This window comes from Ambystoma mexicanum, chromosome 7q (genome assembly GCF_040938575.1).
Source record: "Ambystoma mexicanum isolate Mex_15411 chromosome 7q, UKY_AmexF1_1, whole genome shotgun sequence".
Lineage (NCBI taxonomy): Eukaryota > Metazoa > Chordata > Amphibia > Caudata > Ambystomatidae > Ambystoma > Ambystoma mexicanum.
This window is the reverse complement of record NC_090941.1, coordinates 987,413,191-987,431,301: the sequence shown is the minus strand read 5'-3', so window position 1 is coordinate 987,431,301 and position 18,111 is coordinate 987,413,191. Positions and strand designations below refer to the sequence as shown.

General features: G+C 43.3%; 1 protein-coding gene across 4 annotated transcripts in view; it reads left to right on the top strand.

The window, feature by feature from the left end:
* The window catches only part of FAM168A (family with sequence similarity 168 member A), an 812,985-nt gene that overhangs the window by 320,384 nt on the left and 474,490 nt on the right, over window positions 1-18,111 (top strand). The gene's annotated exons all lie outside the window — the stretch shown is intronic.

Genomic DNA, 18,111 nt, shown 5'->3' with positions numbered 1-18,111 from the left:
GCCACTCCTGAATCTCCTACAGTCATTTATTTTACACCTTTACAGCTTTTTAAGACCCCAGTTTAGCTGCCCGGGACTAATAAAACCCCTGCAGTTTTTGGTGCAAGCTGAAGACCTTCCTCTCTGAATAATGCACTTCTGGACCTTCCTTTCCGTTACAACGCTGTCTTGCGTCTGCTTGTGCGTCTGTCTCATGTGTTTATTTTGGTGTACCCTGATGCCCGCGGGCTTCGGCACCTTATAAATAATAATAATCCATGTCTTTATGTTGGGGACTCTTCCCTTGCCCTGAATGAACATATACAATCTGATCAAGTTACCTAATCTAGATGCCAAAATTCCAGGTGATTTTTCCAGGAAGGTCAGGACCAAACAAAAAACCCATGTCATTACTACTGGTTTATTAAAAATGTTAGAAATATGTCCAGGTGGGGGTTTTTGGATAGAAAAGAAATAACTGAACAGAGATTCCAACTGTGATCATCACTGAATTGTTCAGGCCTTGACCCTGGGCTTTTATATGCTGGACTTCTTTTCTATAAGGGCAATCTAGAAAGGTTGAGCTAGCATTATACCAGTGAGTTGGTGTGATGAATCCGCTCTGAAATACACAGGAGTTCCCTCGTCAGGCGCTGGCTCTGGCAATATCAGCAAAAGCAGGATAAACAGGGCACTCAAAGGGTTAAATGTTTCTGCCAGTTGGGGAGGTTGACAGGCTTTCTAACCAATCACAGCGGGGATTCAAGTGCTGAACTTTTGCTTTGTTTTTCTGTTGGTTGCTAGGAGACTGGTGAAGGGGAGCTGGAAAATGACAGTTACGAATGGGCTTACTAGAAAGCTCCTGCTGAGAAGAAACAAGTTAAGTTATAAAGAAACAAATCTTATGTTGCGCCGTTGCGCCTTTTTCAAAGTGTGTTAATGAGCCCGTGAAGCGTCGGGCTGAAACGCTGGAGCGGGTTGCCTGAGAGCGGGACCTTCACCGAAGTGATGAGCCGACGTCCGAGGTGAGAAGCGGTTTTGTTTTGAAGAGGAAGAGCGGAGAGCCAACTTCCATTACGGGAAGAAAGTCGAGAGGGGAACACGCTCGATCCGAGGATTGTATTGTTATTGCAGAAGGAGAGGTGTGGGACGGAGTCGACACGGAGACGCCGCGACGAAAGGAAAACTCCAGCCGAGTGAAGCTGTAACCGCTGACTGGGAGAAGACAAATGAGGTGAGAGGTGGGGCCCCGGCGACGCGGAGCGGCCAAAAACAGCTGATCGGAGGGACAGAGTGTTTTCCCCCTCGCCGCCGACGAGGTAAGAGATCAAAGCGGGGAGAAAGACCAGGATTGTCACTTCCTGAGCATATGACCCAGCTGAATAGACATTTATGTGGAGTGGGGAAGAGACATTTAAATACTGCAACACAGTGGTAGAAGTAGTCAGACGAACATCTCTCTGGGAGTGAAAGAAAAGGGAAGACCAGAGTATGAGAAGAAAAGTGCAAGGATAATTCGGATGATAGAAGAGAATTTAGTAGAAAGATAAAGAGTGGCTGAACAAAGACAAGTTGAAATTTAAAGACTAAAGATACTGCTAAGCAAAATAAGACACATAAAAATAAAAGGAGAAGATTAAAAGAATACTGAGGCCAGAAGAAATAACAAGAGGTTAAAGAAGGAAGGGAGTTTTAGGCTAACCGAGACTGTGAGGAGAACTGTAAGTCACTATAGAGTGTTAATAAGACTTACCTGAGACAATCCTCTGCCTTGACGAAATACTGTCAAGTCAGAATCTTTCGAGGAGAAAAGACGTATCCTTTTTTTCATAAATACAAGGAGAACTGAAGTTAATAAAAGTTGTATATGTTACAGAACCATCTACTTTCCGTCTTAGCATGATCTTTTCACAAAACACAGAGAACAGCAGTCTTACAATTTGGTGTCAGAAGTGGGATTGTGATAAAACGCCTTGGAAGAACTCATCAAGACACTCGGTGAGGGACAACAACTTATCCAACAAGCTTTGCAATTGCAGAATCAGCAGGTGCAAGCTGATAGGCAGGCGTTCCAGCAGGCCATTCAAGTCCAACAAGCCCAATTGTTGGAGGCTACTGCCGTACGCAGACATGCTCAGGTCCCCGCTTCAGTACTTCAAAAGTATATCACTGGAGAGGATCCCGCTCATTTTTTAGTTAATTTTGAAAGAGTGGCGAGGAATGCGCAATGGCCTAATGAAAGCTGGTGCCATTATATTGCGCCTCTCATGACATTCGAGATGCAGAGCGCCTACCAGGCAGCCAATCCAACGGGAGAGACGACTTATTTAGAAATGAAGAGAGTGGTTCTGGAACGTTTGGGTCACGATGAGGACGCTTATAGACTAAAGTTCCGGGAGATCAAACTACAACTGGAAGAGACACCCCGGCAACTTTTTTATAGAGTAAAAGAGCTGAGGGATAAGTGGTTACAGACCCCGAACACCACCGTTCAAGAAATGAATGAGAAGATTGTTATGGATCAATTCATTGAAGCTCTACCCATCCCTATGCAGCGTTGGGTCCGTCAACATCATCGGCCCAGCCTGGTGGAGGCCGTAAACATCGCCTCCGCTTATCAAAAAGCTGGTCAAGGACGCTCAGTGAATTATTTGCCAAACACCAAACCGAGCATCAATTTCAACAACTCTACTTCCAAAAGCCTAGGTGCTTCAAGATGGCCCAATTCAATGGTCAGGAAAACAGATTGGGAACCTCCTAAAGTAAGACCGAGTAGTGAAAGTACCACCGGAATTCGAGCACCGAGTGTGATACCCAAAGGAATACAGTGCTTAGAGTGTGGAGAATGGGGGCACCTGGCGAGGATGTGCCCTAAAAGAGACAAGACAGAACCGATGGATGTGGGGAACATGGAGGTTACCAGGGAAGGAGTATCGCATGAACCAGCAATAGTGACAAGATCTCCCTATTCCTATACTTGTGAGGCGGAGGTCGACGGGAAGCCCACGAGAGCCATGCTGGATACAGGCAGCTTACAAACTGTAGTAAGTACTAAATTAGTAGGAGATGTGAAGCTTTCTAACAAAAAGATTCCTATATGCTGTCCCCACGGGGATGTAAAATCTTACCCTACCAAAGAAATAAATGTAAAGGTGGCTGGAGAACAAATGGAGGTCCGGGCCGCTGTGATGCCGGTATTGCCAGAGCCACTTCTGATTGGGTCAGATGTACCGAACTTTGCCAGAATAGTGAAAAAGGTTGAGGAGAGTTGGTTACAAGATGCCCCTTTTGCTCACAAGGAGATTCCAATATCCCCAACTAAAGAAAAGAAAACCAAAGCTACTATAAGAAGGTTGAAGAAAGAATGGGGAGAAAGAAATGTTTTCCCGATAGTGGTCGACTGGAAGATTGATGAAGGTGGCGATAGTTTTCGCATGGCCCAAGATTTAGACCCGCTATTGGCCAATGCAAGAGCAACTGTACGGGATGAAGTGTCGGGAAGAGGTCCCTTCTTCTTCAAAGAGAAGGGTTTGTACTATCGATATAGTAAAGATGAGAATGGGATTATCACTAAACAATTATTAGTTCCCAGTAAGTACTACCAGACAGTCATGGAAGTGGCCCATTTACAATTAGGCGAAGGTCATTTGGGAACGGAGAAAACCATACAGAAAATTTTAGGGAGATTTTACTGGCCAGGAATCTATACACAAGTAGCCCGATTTTGCCAGACTTGCCCTGAATGTCAGAAAAAAAATCGAGCAAATGTGAAAAAAGCTCCACTTCAACCCATGCCAATTGTTTTAGAACCCTTTAGTAGAATCGGGTTGGATATTGTGGGCCCTTTAGAACCCTCGTCTAGAGGTCATAAGTACATCTTGGTGGTTGTTGATTATGCAACTAGGTATCCTGAGGCTTTCCATCTCAGGACAACCAGCGCTCAGACCATTTGTGACGTATTGATACCCTTCTTCAGTCGGGAAGGTATACCAAAAGAAATCATCACAGATCGTAGAACTAATTTTATGTCCGCCGTCATGGAACAGGTTTGTGGAATTTTAAAGATAAAGCATTTGAAAACGGCTGTATACCACCCCCAAACGGATGGTCTTGTAGAGAATATAATCAGACAATTAAGCAGATGTTACGCAAATCAGTGGACCCTGGAGAAAGGAGTTGGGATCGGATTTTACCATGGATATTACTCACACTGCGCAACACACCCCAATCCTCCACCGGGTTTTCTCCCTTTGAACTGATGTTTGGGAGACCAGTGAGATCACTACTCGACATTTTAAAGGAAAGTTGGGAGGAAGATCCCGGTCAGGAGATTTCGTTAACAGAGTATGCCTGCCAGCTTAAAGAGAGAGTGGAGTCCTTGCAGAAGGTTGCACGAGAAAATTTGTTAAAGAATCAAATCAAGCAGGAATATTATTACAACCGAAACACTCAGTTGAGGACCTTCCAGAAAGGTGATAAGGTGTTGGTATTATTACCAACCTCTGAAAACAAAATGTTGGCAGCATGGAGGGGGCCATATGTGATCGAAGAAGTCCTGGGACCATTGACATATACAGTAAGACAGAACGATCGAAGATTTCCAACCCAAACGTATCATATAAACCTACTTAAGAAATGGTCTGACCCAGAGACGTCTATAGCAATGATAAACATGAAAGAAATACCTATGGAACAATTCCCGCAATTGAAGGGAAACCTGGGAATGGAGGAGTTAAATATAAATGAAAATTTGTCGGAACAACAGAAGATGGAACTCCTAATGCTTAACAAGAAATATTCGAAAACCTTTTCCAGCTTACCAGGGAGGACGAAATTAGCCTTCCATCGCATTGAGACTCGTCCTGGAGAGGTAGTCAGGATCAGACCTTACAGAATTCCAGAGGCGAAGCAAAGAACAAGAGATCCAGGAAATGCTGGAATTAGGAGTCATAGAACCCTCCAGGAGTGAATGGTCGTCACCAGTAGTTTTAGTCCCTAAAGCAGATGGGTCCACTCGTTTTTGCTTAGATTTCCGGAAGCTGAATGAGATCTCAAAATTTGATGTCTATCCTATGCCAAGGATTGAAGATCTACTGGATAAACTGGGAAAGGCCAGGTTTTTAACGACCATAGATTTAACGAAAGGATATTGGCAAATACCGCTCCATCCTAATGATAAAGAAAAGACCGCTTTTGCCACCCCCTCGGGTTTGTTTCAGTTTACAGTCTTGCCCTTTGGGTTACATGGAGCGCCTGCAACATTCCAAAGATTGATGAACTCAATTATTAGAGGACATGAAAGTTATGTCGGAGCGTATCTGGATGATATTATTTTTAGTCAATCATGGAGTGATCACCTTGTGCATCTGGAAACAGTTCTTCGACTATGGCTAATTTCCATACAAAGTAGTTGGGCTATTTTGTTGGGCAAGGCATCATAAAACCCCAAGAGGAAAAACTAGCGGCTATAAAAAATCTACAGTTTCCCTCGAATCCTAGGCAAGTGAGGGCTTTCCTGGGCTTTATAGGCTACTACAGGAGGTTCATACCTCATTTTTCCACGTTGGCGACCCCTCTGACAAATCTTTTGAAGACCGCCGCACCACCACGGAAGGAATGGCGTACGACGGAAACTCAGAAAGCTTTTAACAACCTGAAGGAAGCTCTGTCTGAAAAAGCAATTCTCCATTGTCCTGACTTCTCAGCGCCATTTTATCTACATACGGATGTGTCGGGTACAGACCTTGGAGCGGTGCTGTACCAAAACAAAGGGGAGTCGGAAAGACCTGTTGTGTTTATAAGTAGGAAGTTACTTCCCCACGAGATGCATTACGCCACAATTGAAAAGGAATGCCTGGCTGTGAAATGGGCTATCGAGGCACTACGATATTACCTGCTGGGTCGAGAGTTCACATTGGTGACTGATCATGCCCCCCTGGTATGGTTGGCTCGGTATAAGGACACGAATCCCAGGGTGCTCAGGTGGTGGTTTGCCCTCCAACCTTTCAACTTCAAAACGGTTCATCTACCTGGAAAATTATTGGCACAGGCTGATTTTTTGTCTCGTAACACCGTCCTTCCCGAGCGTAAGGGCCTAGAAGAGGGGGTGTGTGATGAATCCGCTCTGAAATACACAGGAGTTCCCTCCTCAGGCGCTGGCTCTGGCAATATCAACATAAGCAGGATAAACAGGGCACTCAAAGGGTTAAATGTTTCTGCCAGCTGGGGAGGTTAATTGACAGGCTTTCTAACCAATCACAGCAGGGATTCAAGTGCTGAACTTTTGCTTTGTTTTTCTGTTGGTTGCTAGGAGACTGGTGAAGGGGAGCTGGAAAATGACAGTTACGAATGGGCTTACTAGAAAGCTCCTGCAGAGAAGAAACAAGTTAAGTTATAAAGAAACGAAGCTTATGTTGCGCCGTTGCGCCTTTTTCAAAGTGTGTTAATGAGCCCGTGAAGCGTCGGACTGAAACGCTGGAGCGGGGTGCCTGAGAGCGGGACCTTCACCGAAGTGATGAGCCGACGTCCGAGGTGAGAAGCGGTTTTGTTTTGAAGAGGAAGAGCGGAGAGCCAACTTCCAGTACGGGAAGAAAGTCGAGAGGGGCACACGCTCGATCCGAGGATCGTATTGTTATTGCAGAAGGAGAGGTGAGGGGCGGAGTCCACACGGAGACGCCGCGACGAAAGGAAAACTCCAGCTGAGTGAAGCCATAACCGGTGACTGGGAGAAGACAAATGAGGTGAGAGGCGGGGCCCCCGGCGATGCGGAGGGACAGAGTGTTTTCCCCCTAGCCGCCGACGAGGTAAGAGAGATCAAAGCGGGGAGAAAGACCGGGATTGTCACTTCCTGAGCATATGACCCAGCTGAATAGACATTTATGTGGAGTGGGGAAGAGACATTTAAATACTGCAACACAGTGGTAGAAGTAGTCAGACGAACGTCTCTCTGGGAGTGAAAGAAAAGGGAAGACCAGAGTATGAGAAGAAAAGTGCAAGGATAATTCGGATGATAGAAGACAATTTAGTAGAAAGATAAAGAGTGGCTGAACAAAGTCAAGTTGAAATTTAAAGACTAAAGATACTGCTAAGCAAAATAAGACACATAAAAATAAAAGGAGAAGATTAAAAGAATACCGAGGCCAGAAAGAAATAACAAAAGAGGTTAAAGAAGGAAAGGAGTTTTAGGCTAACCGACTGTGAGGAGAACTGTAGGTCACTATAGAGTGTTAATAAGACTTACCTGAGACAATCCTCTGCCTTGCCGAAATACTTTCAAGTCAGAATCTTTCGAGGAGAAAAGACGTATCCTTTTTTTCATAAATACAAGGAGAACTGAAGTTAATTAAAGTTGTATATGTTACAGAACCATCTAATTTCGTCTCAGCGTGATCTTTTCACAAAACACAAAGAACAGCAGTCTTACAGTTGGTCACTCCCTTTCAAGTGGTCCAACGAGTGAGGCAAATTCTTGCCTTCACCCATCCCTATTGGGTCTTATGATTCTGTCGTTCTGCAGCACAGCACGTATTGGCTGACTGTGTAATGTTGGACCACCACCCAGATCCTGTTGGCAGATGATGCAGTGCCCTCAAGGACCGATGTGAGGCTGCAGAAGTTGATGTTTACCTTTTGATCATATTGTGATAGCAAGGGGATCACGGTCAGTTTCCAGAACACTGAAGCAATGATGATCTTCAAAGGGATAGGTTTTATTTGTAAATATCACCAAGTATTTTTAAATGGGCACAAGTTTAAGAATGTCTTTCACTTTGATTATTTAGTCAACAGATATTTTGTTTCCGGCTCTTACCCAGGAAAATCCTCAGAAGCTGCTTCTGCATTATATATTCCTTGCATATGTAACAATCCTATAGAATCAATTTGGGAGACCATTCTGTTCCTGTTTCCCTTCAATGAGCAGGTCAAGGTCCTGCTGCTAGGCTTAGTTTAAAGATGATCAGTGGGCAGTGAAAATAGTTTACCTGTGTGCACTAGGACATTTTTCCCCCAATCACTTTAGAGACTCCTTGAGGCAGCACTGATGTTCACAGCTGGGACTGAAGGGGATTGAGGTATCGGGGTTTTTATAGCCTATGAAATACTGGGCAGAATGCAATCTTTCGAATAGGCAAGCGTTTACGTGATAGCCTGACTGTCCTCCATGGAATTCAAGACTTCCGATAGTTATGTCATGTTGGGCTTTTATTTAGGGAGGTGGTCCTCAAATCCTGGAGTGAAGTCTAATACCTGAGAGCCAGTTTTGGACATAGTAGGGGACTTCATTTCCTCTAGTCCAGGTGACATGTAACCCAGCCCGACGGTGGATTCAAATGTTTCATGGAAGCTAAGTCGCATTGCCCGAGCTCAAGGCATGAATTTGGAGGGACCAGGTGCATATTGGACCCTCAGAGTGCGGTAGCGGAGAGAGGAATCGGTGGATCCCTGTGAGACCAGAGGATCCAGTGTATCTCAGATTCCCAGGACACATCTAGCAAGGAGGCAACCAGAAAAGCAGCCCTCATTGTGAAGTCCAGGGAGGACCTGTGACCACCAACCATGAAGTAAAGGTGCTGAAGCCCGGATGGGACTAGAGGCTGACCCAGTTCAATTACTAACTGCTCCGGCATCAAGGTCCCCAGCAGAAGTGGGCTGCAAAGACAAAATTGACAATGGCCAGAAGTAACAAACAGTAGACCCTGCAAACTCTTCTCAGAGACCCGGGTAAGAGAGCAGGGCCAGAGACAGAGAAGCGGATACCCACTTTCTGGAAGTAACGCCGACTGTTGGGAAGGCAATTGAGTGTTTTAACCCACAGCAAAAGTGAGCAAGTGTTTGTTCCTTGATACGCTGCATGGAGGGGGGGGAACTGTGTTCCAGCCCAGGGTGTACTAAGAAAGCCTTTGATCCCTGAATTGCTGCATGGTGCAAACTGTGTTTCGCCACAAAGCTATTTCTTGGCAGCTTTGCCCTGCCAGTAGGTGCCCCAGATTGAAAAAGTGAACCGCTTTCTTCTTGGGAGGTCAATGATTAGGTTGGCCCTTCAGCTTTCAAACTGTTTTCCACTGAGTATTTAGTTTGCAGTCACTGGTTTTATCTGGATGGGCTGGCATAGATGCTAAAAGATACCCCAATATGTAAGTCTTTTGATTTCATTCCAAATGAGAGCCACAGCGCACACTTATTGTCACTGTCGATAAACTGCATATGAGCAGTTCATATTCAATGAAGGCAGATCCCTGGGGCACCCTCGGAGTGTCCCTACAGATAGCTGTTGCACGTGCAAAGTTGGGTGTAAGAAGGTCGGTCTAGTTTAGGGCACGTGTCTAGCTGGTTTTATGGAGCATGACTGATATTCATAATCCATGTCTTCAGCTTTAGTTGGTGCATTGATTGTTTATTAATTTATATAGCGCACCAAACCCGTAGGTATCTGGGCGCATTACAAGGAGATTTCAATTCACTGTTTTGCTGGCAGTCGTATTTTTAACAAACCACAAGCAAGCTTTTTTTTGTGTTTGTTGGTGTGAGGTATTTGGTACTTGCTTACGTAAACTGATATCCTGAAGACATTTTAACTTGGCGTATACTTTCCAGTATATTTTGGAGGGCCGATTGTGAACCGCTACATTATTGTAAGACACTGCTTCCATTTTGTTTTTGCACTATATAAATATTATTCGTCCTAAATTTGAATATTAGTAGGAGTGCATTTGATGTCAGATTATTTGTTCGAAACCATTTTCAATGTACTTCTCTTGTGTTCGCTGATCTCCTTTTGTCATCTAGGGCTGGCCTGTATTGTTCAGGGATCTGGCACATGAATTGTCTTTTTTCATGGCAGCAATTAGACACATAATCTAATAGACTAGACATCTGGGTTACTTTTGGATTCATTTTCTGGACCATAGTAGTGTTATGGAGCGTACAATCTGCCCCATCGGTTTCCCCTGCTCTGTGCAGGAAAAGCACCAGTGTCTCAGGCCGGAGATGCTTGAATCCCTATGTTGTAAATACCAAGCGGAATCCATAGGGATTCATTGTAATGTAAGGTTGTATGCTAATTGACCTTTTCACAATTGACCTCGGGAGAATTGACCTAATTTAGAAGGTCAATTAGGACATATATGCGGGGGAAACCCCCCAACCAATCCAAAACCCTCCGCAATTCCCCACCCTATCCCATTATATTATTTATAATCCAAGACCAACCCAATACATATATAAAATAGTATAAAGGTCAATTAGGGCCCTTATCAGGTAAATTGTGCAAAAGGGCAATTGTAAAAGGTCAATTTGGGTAATAATGTAATGCCTGCTACCATACATGGCGACCAGGTTTACCACCGTTCGGGATGTAAATAATTATGGAAACCCATGACCTCCAATTTCTCAGTGCCCCCGACGCCAGACTTGAAAAGCAGCAAATTCCATGGAGAGGGTCAGTGGGATGCGTAAAATGTCCTTTCCATGGAATCGGCATAACACTTAAACTGAACCCCTGTATGTGTTCTATGTTCTTGGAACATATCTTTCACTCTAGGTCTGTCTCTCCAGCTTGTATTCACAATTCATCCAAGGGTAGGGTAGGGATCTGTTCCTAAATTAGCAAAAGTAGAAGTAATAACTTTAAGCTGTGCAGCGTGAGTGCCATGCATGCAGCATTTCTGAGTATGTAGGATGAGCTTCTCAGATGCTTGGGTACCTTATTTCCTAATCTCCCATTGGGCATTGATTATCATTCCTGTGTCTGACTTCTTCTGTGTAGGCGATTTCCATTTTTCTCTGGGTTTTAATTTCATTTTAATCTTCCTGTACTGTTTGTCAGTTTTTAATGCGTTGGTGCAAATACTATACAAATGCAATAAAATAAATACACAATTAACAGCCCCTTTTTGTTTTCATATGCTCAACAAAGGTTGGTCCTCCATTTCAAAGATGAAGTCTAATCCTTTCAAAAACGGGCTCCATCAACCAATATTTCATATTACATGAAAGACGTATTCCAGTGCAGTGTCCCATGTCCATTAGCTGGGGTGTTCATTTTTTCGGGCAAGTATGCAGCTTTACTGTTATTCAGTGGTTGCTGGTGTGGGTCATTTTAGGAGATCCTTTCTGTAGATTTAAAGTTGCCCTAGTTTTTGAGGCGCAAAAGTACACACGTGCACTGAAGAGAGATACCGAGCAGTAGAAGCAGTGTTTTGGGCGGTCCAACTGTTGCCAACCTATATTTTGTGGGTTGGTGAGCCTCTGAAGAATGTCTCATTAAGCAAGTCCAGGGACTGAAACATGTCGGGCCGTCTGTAATAGGACACAGTTGGGCCATCTTCTTGAATCTATTTGTTTTATCCATGTTCTCTGTAAAAAAATCATGAAATATGGAATTGGGTGTGAATGAATGTAGATTTTGCTATGTCTAGTGGATGCGTTTATTTTTCTATTGTTTCCATCTTTACTCCTTTACGTTGGTTGTTTTAGGATTGAGATGAATTTTATAATAAATTGATGTTTTTCTTGATATAATTATTTGTTTTGCTTTGATGTTTAAGAGTGGGACATACATCACCTAAAGAACACACTTTTTCTCTTTTGTGTATATGTATTCTCTCAAGCCCATACATTCATTTGGGTATTACTTTGCCCACATAAAATAACATGAAAGGCTTAATAGAAAACTTACAGTATTTCTTTTTGATAACCCACATTTGTGTGCCCAAACACTCATCCTTAGCTATTCTAATTCATGAAATGTTCCCTTTTGCAGGTTTATAAAAAAAATAGGAAAGCCCAAATACATAATACTTTCCAAAACAATCCATTTCTGAGAACCCAAACACCAAATTAAAAGTATTCTGCTTTTTTTTTTTAGACAAACTAATATCTTCAGGGTTCAAAGTTGAGAAATGATTTTGAGTGTATGTATCCGATGCAGAAATCATTCTCTGTAGTCCTATTGGTGCAGTGTCAAAAAGCATAATGTCATCCGCATAAGCCAAATCAGAATAGCTATAGGGTGCACATCCTGGAGGGGCAAAACTAACAGAAGCAAGCATTTCATCCAGATCAGATCAATGTAAATTAAAAAGGCATGGTGCCAAGATACACCCTTGACGCAAACCTGTATTAGTAGCTATCTTCTGAGATACCACGCCTTCATGATTTAGTCTTACCTGAATGAATGTATCGCTGTGCAACAAAATTAACAAATTCAAAAGACCCCATGGCCAATTTACACCATAAGTTTCTGTTCACAGAATTGAAGGCAGCAGTGAGGTCCATAAAAGCCACACATATAGGTTCATATTTCTTATTTTTACACCGTCGCATCCTGCAATATTCTAATCAGGTCATTCATAGAGGTTCCTTAATTTTTTTTCGAAAACCCCAACATGGAATTTCTTCATTCCATCAGCCTTAATTGCCCATTCCTCCAGATGTTTTAGAAGGATAGCCGTCAATATCTTTGGATCAGCATCCTTAATAATCAACGCCCTATAAGTACATGGGTTAAGATGATCCCTTTTTAATTAAATATTGGCAATACATAAGAAGTATGCCAAGATTTGGGTAGAACTCTTTCCTCCAGTATTCAGAAAGAAACAATCCAATGAAAAGGCCCATATTTCACCAGCTGCCTTGAATGTCTAATTGTTAAGCACATCTGGACCAGCTGCCCCAGAAGAACTTGCCCTCCTTATTGAATCAATCACCATATCCACAGTTCTTTCAATGTCCCTAGAAGAGACTTTCTCCAAGGACAAGCCCAAATCCAACCCCTCATTATCTTTCCTGTATATTGTCTAAATGTTTCTGGTCTAGGCATCCTCCGACATAGGGTTGAACTGAAGGGAGGACTTCAAAAGGCAGAGGAACTTCCACATATCATACATCTGAGCATAGCCTCCCCATCTATTTGCAGCATAATGCAAATATGACTCTTTAGCCAGTTCTTCTAGCTATTCTAGGCAATCTTTATAAGACCTATCTTCTGATCTAAAAGATCTTTACTATGTAAAATGTGCCGAATAGTTTGTCTAAGCACTTTCTTGCGTTGCACGATCATATGATCAAATTATTGAGTATGTGGGTGGATATTAGTCCTTCTTTTCCTAGATAACCCAGAAGAAAAAAGGGCATTATCCAATGTCTCTCAAAAAAATAATGAAAAACATCTACATAAATGGTACTCCATTTCCATTCATAAGTACCAACATTCCAAGCCTGTTCAAGATTCTCGTTAATACGCAGTGCTCACTTGCTAATCCTCAGGGGACCTGTCAACCATTATTTTTTCTTCATCAGAACATTAGGAGAGAATATAAGAATACTGTGATAACTAAAATCAGCCACCCTTGCATAAAAACGTTTGTAAAACGGAATCAACAAAAATATAATCAATAATCTACTGCTTATTACCACTTTTCCATGTACACCTCGGAGGACAATCACCAGGATTATATCCATTAACCATTAAGAAACCCAAGGAGGTTAACCTTTCTAACCACATTCTACCATTATTACACTTCTTCAGGAGCTTTACACCCAATGCCCCCCGCACCCCTGTCTCCTCTATAGGTATGACCATTGTGAGAAACCTGCAGGTATTCTCCCCGGGGATCCTCTGCTCAGGTGGCCTGGGAAGGGCCATTGCTTTTGGTTCCCGACCGAGGGGGTGGACAAGCAAGGGAGGATCCCGTGAGTGGGGGACTTCCAGGGATTGGTGGGAGAGTGCTTGAGGTTGATACCTGGTATTTCTTCATCCCTCTTTTCGATCACCCCCCCGCCCCCAGTTGTCATGGGTTACGTACACTTGAAACCCCCCCCCCCCCCCTCCCCTCTCCCAATCACTGGGACGAAGAACATCATACCGGAAGTAATGAAAATTACCTATGGGCATTCTCCAATGTGTCCCTTTTAACAAGGACAGGCAGAGTCGGGCAATTCAGGTGGACCACACGTGACTCCAATTAACTTTCAAGGTAGGTATAAAAGGTGTGGTTCGACACAAAGGTTGAAGCGAGTTGGGAAGGAGGCCCATAGCAGAAAAGCCATGGCACAGGGAGTTGTTGTAACGACCCCAGGTAGGACGGCGTGCTGCAGCATCAATTTGGTGAGAATAACGAACCGCTATCAGTTGGGGAAGCTGTGCATCCCGTGTACGGGACTCCAACAGCCAGATCCCCGCTGGAACTCCGACCCCAAGGGTGTCAGACGGGCACGTGGTGAGACCCTGACCTCGGCCTCACGCTCTAGATATATATATATATATAGGAAAAAAAACACACACTCAAGGAAGAGTGAAAGTAAAAGCAAAGTGGGTAAGCGGCCCGAGCACCAAGGGAAGTGGAAACCTGGACAGGCCAGTGGCCGGTCCATCAGAAAAAGGAGAAAAAAGGTGCAGAAATGCATGAACAAGTAAAGCTTGGCAAGTGGCCTGAATGAAGAGAAAAGGTATAGGAAGCACTGGAGTAAGAGAAGGGAAAAGAGAGGTGAATAACCAGGGGAAAGCTGTCATAGTAGTCCCACAGAAAGGAAAAGAAATGTCCTGCATTCTCGAAAGTCTCTGAAGAGACTCTGTCCTCCAGGAACTGTATGCTGTATGTATTTGAGTTGAATAAGCTGAAACTTGGGAAAGGGAACCCCTGAGTCAGTATGAACTGGTGGCTGAGACAATTTCTTTGAATGTTTTATTTGGAAAACGACCTAAGCTTGGGGAAGTGAACCCTGAGGTGTTCAAAGATATAATTTAAAAGAACTGTGTGGTGTTTTGGGAACTTTGGACATATCGAACCTCCGGTGAGGGGAAAACCTGGGATACTTACAGTGAACTGTTATAGTGATATATTTTTGAACTGGAAAGCTTGGGGAAGTTGACCTGGGCAATCCAAGAGCCAACCTCTCGCTGAAACCAGGAGAACCACACCTCAAAAGTAAGGCATTGCTGGGCCAGAACTGTTGAATGCCTTGTTTTTGCTTCGCTATTTTTCTTTTATCAGACACGCTTTTTCACACTTTTGTTAGTTTGTGAGGGCAAGCATAGGTTGAGACACAGACTTTACTTTGGGACTCAGACTTTGAGGGCCTTGGTTACATCAGTTGAGGGACCTTTCTGTTTAGAGTTGGGGCCAGTTAGGAGTTCTACCAACCCCAATGTTTTGTTTAATAAAGGTTTTCAAACTTTACTTGATGAGTCTGTGTTTGTCTTGATACCATGCCTGTCTCACACCAGACAATCTGAATTCAAATCCCCTGCTATAATGAGGTACGTGTTCCCTTTCTGAACGAGCCAATTCAATATCTGATTTTCAAGCCTAGTCAGGAATTCTTTTAGGGAACAAATCCTCTCATTGAACGAGCCGATTCAATATCTGATTTTCAAGCCTAGTCAGGAATTCTTTTAGGGAACAAATCCTCTCATTGCAATAAATATTTGCTATCAAACAATTCCACATAAGCCAGATTATTAAAACAGAAACAGACAAAGCCCCCTCTGTATAGTCACCTCATTGACTGGAGAACAAATAACATCCTAAATGCAATCGTAAGCCAACCCACCGGATGACATAAAGGGCCCATTTGGGCGAGATGAGAGAAGACCACATATCCATCTATCAAGGGGGGGGGCCTTAACAATTATGTCTCCTGGATCAAGATAATACTAAAATTCCTAAAATAACCCTCAAGATTCGGGTCAATTAGAAGACTTATGTGGCCTCTCAAATTCCAAGAAATCGGGGACAATTCAACGGACTTGGAGGAAACGTCAAAAAGAGGAATTGGCACCCGTTGAATTTAGGAAAGCATCGATCCATGACCAGTTCAACCTATCCCATGTTCTACATTGGGAGTCCAATGTTTATTTCTCCGAGAAGGCACCTCTCGCCATATGGTGAAATTACTACCCTTCGTTCTAACTTTGCAGTTTCTCCGGGTCTGTTCCATTCTTCGTACAGAGTGAAACCCAAACCCCAAAGTGATTAAGAGAATCTACTTCACTTGCTATCAAATAAGACAGTCTCAGTTACAATTCCCATAGCAACAATGTCTATTCTATCCTTGAGACTTCTAAGCACTATAATACAAACAAAGTAGAGCATCTGAGTTTCAAAATTGCAAGGTAAGATTTATTTTGCACGTATCATACACTTGAGTGGACTTCAGGTTCATCCACGGCCATTATTTCATGGAAAGTGGAGAAGTGAAGTGCCTGAATGGTTCGCTGTGTCGCTATTTATATAAAAACGGTGCCTGCATCAACATAGGTCATTTGTTATTCATTTGCAAAAGATAATAATGCAAATATGTTTTAACTGCATACACAATAATATATCTGAACCCAAGAGGGCAGGACAAATTGCATTTCCACAGAGTTGTATTTGCTATGTCAAGAATCGCTGCTTTGCTTATAGTTAACCATCTACCTTATCCCCCAGTTCACGGACAGTGACTTATGTTAGAGGTCTTAAACACAGAATCCACCTGCCCTTCGTTCCAACTATAGTCACCCTATTTGCAAGACCTTTAAAAGATACCTTTCGTGTGTTTAACAAAAGTGGAAGTGCTGAACACTATGGCTCAGTGTGTAACTAATCTCTGCTTGGTGCGGTCAGTCTTTCTATAGCATTTAGTTAAGAGAATGGAACCATATTGGAACAGCTTTTCTTACTTCACTGAATGGGAGACCTGTTCTTAATGTTGTTTAACCGAAGTTTCAGTGAAGGCCAGGGGGCTAAAACATGCCCTCTTCACGTGCCCAGTTTTTTCTTGTAATGACTGACCGAAAAAGCCACAAACACGTTTCCATTTTGTTTTTACTCGACTGACAAATGTGACCCCTTTCCGAACATTACTAAGAGAACCGGATTTTGATTGCAAAAAGGGATTAGCTTAGAGCTAAGAAAGATGAATATCATATTCGAACATCCTCATTCATTAATTCTATACATTTAATGTCCCGAGATTTTAACCACGGGATCGCGATGAAAAGAGCCAAGATGTTACTGCCATTCATAGGAAAAGAACCGCCATGAGGCCCTTTTTATATTTGCAGATCAATCTTCGCTGATCAGTCCCAACAGAAGATTGCTATTTCACAGCATCTGACCAACAAACACCAGCCCTGTGCGTCTCAGGGCTCTCTAGCTAATGACCGAGCCCCTCTCAAAATACTCTTGGGTAAAGAGTCTTCTACACCCAACACCGAGCATCCAGGTTGCACCCCACTAAGAGGTCGAAAAGTTCCTGGGACATTAGAATGATCATCACCAGTGGAGTAAACAACCTTCCTTGGCCCCCAAAGTCATCCAATCTATTTGAGCCACATTCAAGATTAAAAGGGAACTGACAGCACATGGTCCAGTGGGGATGCCCTCACCCTAATAGGTCCTCTGAGCCTCTTCCCTCCATGCGCCGTTAAATTCCCCTAACGGTGGCACCACCCATAACACTACCCGGACTATTTGTCTCCTGTAAGACACTGGTTACATGATGAGGTGGCTCCATTTTATTCAGTGAGTCCTTAATAAGTTTCTTTTGCTCCTTAAACTGACTCTCCAATATCATAACTAAGTCGGACTGAATTTCTTCCATCCAAATTACAGATAAGGGACCTAATTTCCACTGCCTTGTCCTCCACCGGCATGATCGCCCTAACAGGGGGGGTGAACAAGAATCCAGCTCAGACCAACATCCTCATCTAATTGTTTGGGAGGGTCAGGTTTCAGCAGCAACATGTTTTAAAAAAAAACTACCTAGAGGAGTTAGAATGTCCCTTCTTTATTACTTGGTTCTTTGTTTTCCTTGTTTTCCTGGGCATTTTTCCCCTTTAGGCACCGGGAATATCAAAGGAGCACTAGGGGTATCCACATTCTCCTGAGACCATGCCTTTTCAGCATATTGTGCATAGATTATATCGTATCAATCACTACAGCTGGTCTCAAAGGAACCACCCTATTAATTTTCATCCTAAAAGATCACCTGATGTGCACAAACCACATAAACATTACCCTGGGACGGTACCTTTCCAACATTCTGTGTGATGGTTATATCAATCATCCCCGGAGGTCTCAATGAGACCACCCTATTATTCATCCCAGAGCCACTGGATTGCTCACGGGCCACCTGAACAAGTTACTC